This window comes from Alligator sinensis, unplaced genomic scaffold, assembly GCF_000455745.1.
Source record: "Alligator sinensis unplaced genomic scaffold, ASM45574v1 scaffold752_1, whole genome shotgun sequence".
Lineage (NCBI taxonomy): Eukaryota > Metazoa > Chordata > Crocodylia > Alligatoridae > Alligator > Alligator sinensis.
The window spans coordinates 1,911,233-1,917,484 of record NW_005842000.1 but is presented as its reverse complement, the minus strand read 5'-3'; positions in this window follow the sequence as shown (position 1 = coordinate 1,917,484).

Here is a 6,252-nt window from a genome sequence, read left to right as displayed (position 1 = left end):
ACAGCACTGAAAGCAATGGTGGGATGTCCAAAGCATACGGCAAGTCAAAGCTAAGGGCAGCCATGCGAGTGGAGGTGTTTCCTTGGTTGCAAACCCACAGGCCCTGAGACCTCCTCACTTCTGAGGCTGAAACAACATCCCACAACATGAGCAGGGTGTCCAGCTGGGACCTGGTGGGAACACGAGCATGGATACTACCCAAAAGCTGGCTCCAAAGAGGATGGAGCGAGACTGTTCTCAGATGGCAGAACAAGGAGCAAGGGGCTCAAGCTGCAGCAAGGGAAGTTGAGGTTGGATACTAGGAAAAACTTTCTTACTAGAAGGGTGGTGAGGCACTGAAACAGGCCACCCAGAGAGGTGGTGGGGTCACCAGTCTTGGAGGATTTTAAGGCCCAGCTCAACAAAGCTTTGGCTGGAGTGATACAGTTGGGGCTGGTCCTGCTTGGACCAGGGGGTTGGACTAGATGTGACCTCCTGAGCTCCCTTCCCACCTTCATTTTCTATGATTTTATGCAGCCTTCATCTATTTGCCAGAACCTTTGAACATCTTTTTTCTGTATTCAGACACCCAGGTCTCCAGTTCCTCACTTCATCGTGCTCCCCCTGCTTTGGCAGCAACATGGGAGTACGGCTCAGCAAGAGCCGACTAGTAAAACCTTCTCCCTTCCATGCTCCCAAGTATGCAGCAAAGCAAAAGAGGCTCAGCATGGACCTTTCAAATCACGAGGCAACAGGAACATTTCAAATCAGTAGGCAACCCATGAATGCCAGGTGCTTTCTCAGGAGCAAGTACCCCTAAAGCAATTGAGCCCAAATGAAGAATCCAAACCAGCTCACATACTCTTCTCCGCTCTCCCAAAGACTTTCATAGTCCCCCGGGAGAGAGACAGTGCTTCTCAGACACGGGAGCCCCCAGGAGCAGCAGACTAGGAGATTTCTGAGCAATGAAGCTGCCCCTTTGCTCGGTGTCTTCCCCATGAGTCCCTGTTAAATGACTATGTTCTTGCAATTAAAGACTTTTTTTTTTGCAAAAATCTTGTTGGTTTAATAAAAGATATCATCTCTACCACGAGTCCTGATTGCCGTTTAGACCAATACGGCTACAACCTGTATACCTGACCTATGTTCTTACATGGCTTTTCCAGTTTGCCCAGAATCCCTTTATGCAGCCATAGGCCTTTTAACTGCTGTGGGGCTCTCTCAAAAACGTGAGTATTTGGTGTTGCACACTCATTTCTTTTTTCTCCTTAGCTACACCTTCTCTTGCTAAGCCATATCTATTAATCTCTTCCCCTACCCATTCCTTCCCCTGCAGCCCTGAGCTTTGCCCTCCCTCCTCTGCTGTTTGCAATGCTCTTCTTGTATAAAAAGGAGGGCTAAGCCTGGAGGGAAGCTTATGAGGAGCTATTGGGAAAGGAAGTGCTGCTCCTGTTTTATTCTCAGTTCGTGCAGCCTGCGAGGTGCGAGTGAATCCTTAGCCCGCTTCTCACTGTCACCGAAACTGCTATGTGCAAAATAATTTCGCAGCCTCTCTCTCAGATCTGTGTTTTCTTGAGGTCAACAGCCCGCAGCCACGTTCATCCAGGCGCTCCATTGCTTTCTCTTACCCAGGTCCTCAGCACAGGTATTACAATAATCACACTCATATTAAAGATCTAGATCTAGATCCTGTAGATACAGATCTCTCAGAGCTAATAGGCATGTATTAGCTATGTATCCCTGTTTCCTGGGAACATTAATCATCTCATAATGGAACAAAGCACAATGAGCAGATATTAGCAAGCTGCCAGCGATAATGTCCCAGTGAATTGGGTTTGAGCTATTTATTTATGAACATCCTAGAGACACTGGTCTAATGGTCTAATCCCAGCCGACCTGGTGGCATTTCCTTCCCGAGGGGTTGATGGGCTGGAGTAAGTTGGGACTAGGACACGGTGGGGTCCCATACCCTCCCCGCCCCTCACACGCTTTCTTTTGGGTTGCTTCAGTCACCTGCGTTCTGGGGTAGGTATCCTCATGCCCTCCTTGGCTATACATTATTGATGAGGAGCTGTGTCTCCCTTTTGTACAGCCCTGCTATTAATTCAACATTGTAGATGCAGCCCCTAGAAGCAATTATGCAACAAAATAGTCCATCCTGGGAAGACAGCAAGGGGGGAAAAAATGCTGGCTGCTTATAAAATACAGGCAAGGAAGAATTGGATGAGAGGTGTTACTGGCTTAGTGATGCGCTTGGTTCCTGCACATGGAGATCTTCCTAGTGGACGTGGAGGCGATGGACTTGGATTTGATTCCTGGCTCTGCCATGGCTGTGGGCAAGGCCCCTTGTGTCTCTGGAGGCAGGAGGGAGGGTGTATCAGGACAAGGCTATGAGGATTGTTTTCGTAGTACCTTGCCTCAACTGTGTCCCCATCCTTGCCTCGCTTCCCTTGTCTCTATTGCATCAAATCTAATTTATTTTCCTTCCATGCCTAGGTCTTTCCTGATCTATCTATGTCCTATTGTCTCTCGTTCAGTCTCTCATCCCTGCTCCTATTCAGCCCACATTGATAGTCTCCATTGCCATTCTTTCAAGCAAAGTCCTTGCCCTTGGGAAGAGCTCTCCATAAATATCTTTGAACCCAGCGCATTATCTTCCATCAAATTGCTTCATAAGGACCCCTGCTTTCATAAAACCTTGACAACTGTCATGCTGCTGGAGTGCTGAGATCCTGATAAGCATGACTGTCTTATTCCCTTGCCCTCTAGGTCTGTATCTACCCACTTCGCTTGCAAGCGCTTTAGGGCAAGGATGCTTTTTGTGTGCTGCATTTGTACAGCACCAAGCACAATGGGAGTTCATCATGAGGGCTCCTAGACTCCGTGGTCAGACTGCTAAATGACTGGTGAGCTGCTAAAAAGCGTCTATTATAGCGCTAGTGGAGATCTAATTTCACAAGTGTGAACAACCGAGATTTTGGGAACCCCAAGGTTATGCAGCAACTTCATCTTACCGGCTACAGCAAGGCACCCAATTGTCGGAGCATTGAAATGGCTGGGACCGCTCCTCTTTGCTTCCATGCATGCAGGACTTGAACACTAACGGCAGGTATTCATGGTGTTCAAGCATGTGCAGCGGCAGCAAAAACGAGGTTGTGTCTATTGTGATGGAAGTGTGCGGTTACCAGCTGCTGCATTTAAAATGTGCCATGCTTAATGCCAAAGGACTGCATTTCCCTTGTCATCCATCGCAGCTGCTGCAAGATCTGGCTAATTAGTACTCAGCGCATGCCTGAAGGTACCCATCATCTCAGGAATGACAGGTGAATTTTCTGACCTTTCCTTTAAAAGCATAGGACGTACTTTGCATTCCCAATAAGCCTCTCTCCCTTTCCGGCTCTATCGCTTCTTCCTCCATGTGAAAAATGATTTAATGTCTTGTAAAATTAATTCTCTGTTATGGATCACCTTGATTAAATGGCCCAGCACTGTGCACTACATGTGACAATGTCGCGGTGGCACAGATGCCTTCATCTCCCAAAAGGAAAGTTCAAAAAGTCACACTTGCAGGCAGCCACTGGGACAAAATCTTAGAGACTTGGATGCTACAAAGGTAAAAGATTAGCCAGGCTATTGGGGAACATCATCTATGATCTTCAAACCTATATATGCAATTGCCAGATTCTATAACGACTGACAAAAAACCTCAATTAGCTCTTTCAAAGTCTTTCTGACCGGAGACTAACCACAGCTGATCAGCGAGAGGTTTCCAAATCTCTGCGGGGTTTTGAAAGGTGTATGATGGTGCATGTCCCTTGAAAACTTTGGGCCTGATTTGGGCCATGTGTACAGCTCCAGGTGGGCTCTTGACCTCTGTAAACCTACCCCATGTCATCGCCTTTACATCCTACATGAGATGTTTGTCCACCAGGCTTTATGACATAAAAACCTAAGATGGCACAAAGACACATAAAATGCTCTCCAGACAATGCAAGCGAGTTATCCTTATGGTACCCATACGCTTGGCATATCGTTATTACCAGATTTCCAAATGCTCTGGATTTGGGTTTGTGCTTGGTATATGCAACTAGTTCAGTTAAACTACCAGTTAAGCTGTTTTGCATGCTATGGGAAAATGCACTACCTTTGGGGCTTGATCCCCCTATAATAGGCAAAAAAAAAAAGGCCTTTTGCTGATGTCAGAGAGTGCAGGAATGGGCACCAAATGCCTTCACAGTGTGTGTGTATGTATGTAAAAAGAACCATGTATTTGGGCATTGGGCTGCTGAGCCAACGCGGTCCATGTCCCTGCGTGTCTTTGGAGTCAGCATCGCCAATTTACTCTTGTTGGCAACTTTGTTACAGTGGTTGCAATGGATGATGAACATTTCCAAAAGGTGTCCCATACTGTACACGGCCCCTGGATATTTCAGCATCTGTGCACCTGAAATGCCAAGTAAATATCCCATTTAATTGTGTGACTGGGACAAATGCATGCCAAGGTCCCTAATCTTCTGGGTCCTATAGAGACATATTGAGCTGACAGCTCCTGCCCCAAAGAGGTTACAGTACAAATCGAGAAGTCAAAGAAATGTAGGGGAAACTGAGGCGCAGAGGCGAGATGACTTGTTTGAGATCACAGGGCAAGTCGGTGGTAGAACCAGGGGCAGGATGTATTTTTCCAGACCCTGGCTGATGTGTTGCTTGCTGGGCTGATACGATTGTTGTGTAGCTATTGCTGCAACAAGCCATTCATTTCTTTCTCGGAGGCTGCTGCTCCGTGCTGTTTGCGAGACACCGAACACGGGGCCCGCGGGGGTGTAGCTAGAAATGTGCCAAACACTAGCATCAGCCCACAAGCCTATTCCAACCAGGCCATTGGTATGAGTCTTCATAGTTTCCTAGTAGTTTCCTAGTAGTTTCCTAGTAGCTAGGGTCAGGAGGGACCTGAACAGATCATCTAGCCTGCCCCTCTTGCCGCGATGCACTTTTGGTGCTGACGTTCCCAATGCACTCAAGCTGAGGTTGCTCTCCTAGCAGGAAGGCTAGTACCTCTCCGTCCCCCCCAAACATGTGCTGGGGACAGCACCGTTATGCGGGAGGAAGGGGCGAGGTGGACGAGTGAAAGGCATTTCCTTTATAAACTCGTTCCCCCACCTCAAACCTCATTCCAAGTCCACAGACATGCATTGATCCCAGCCCCGGGGAAAGACCTTGTAGGGTAGCAAGCCACCCCGGTCCCCTTTACTCAGCCCTCTCTGTCGCCTGTCCAGAAACGCCACACCTGCACACATTAAAAGGATGATGGCAACAAAATAAATAGCTTGAATACTTGGCATTTGCTGCATAAATGAACATGAAATGAATATTGGATGAGTTAAGAGCATTTATCAGCTTGGGAGCCAGCTGCGAAGAGCAGAGCTAAATTCATAAGTGCTCTTGTTCCCCACAGACCCTCTGACGGTCCAGCGAGGCTTCCTTGCACTGATTTAGTGCTGCCCTTCCTGCAGCTTTTGAAAAAACAAGCCATTAACAATTAAAGCAAGGCCTGGCTAATTATTTATTGCGTGCTTTTGTTAATGCACCAAAGTGTGTTTTAAAACAAGCGGGAGCGTATTTCGCAGCAAGGCTTAACTCTGTTAATTCCTTGAAAGAGTTCGGGCCGGTGGGGGTGCTCAGGGAAGTTGAATATGAATTAGCCTTTGAAGTCAAGCAGATTTGAACCTTGGTGAGCAGCTTTCTTCAGACGTAAATTCAAGTGGAAAGGACATCTCTTCTGGAGGCGAATGACGCACAGTGAAAGCCAGCATCACCTTTAATCCCTGATGTGAACTAGGACCCCAGTGTGCATGGTGCTGTACGCCTTGGCTGCTTGTCTTGTAAACAGGGAAGACAAGGCCCCCGCCACCCTTTCTGCTACAGGCTGGGGACTTCGACTGGGCTGTGCCAGTGCTCCTGCTGGGACCCAGGATGCCCAGAGGATCATGCCCTTCAGCTCAGGCTCAGACCAATGTCATATTTGAGGTCAGGAAGGAATTTGACCCCATGGTCAGACTGGTGTTGGGGGGGGATGCCTTCTACCGGGGGTCTCTTGAGCCTATATTGACACTGCATAGAAGCAGGACTTGGCCTGCCGTAGTCCCCCTGCTTCATCCGTGGCATTTTCGGGTGTGAGGTCTGTGTCATGTTAGGGTTGCCGGTTGACTTATGTACAGTTTAGATGATGGTTTGGATGGGGCTGATCCTGCCTCAGATGGACTAGACGCGATCTCC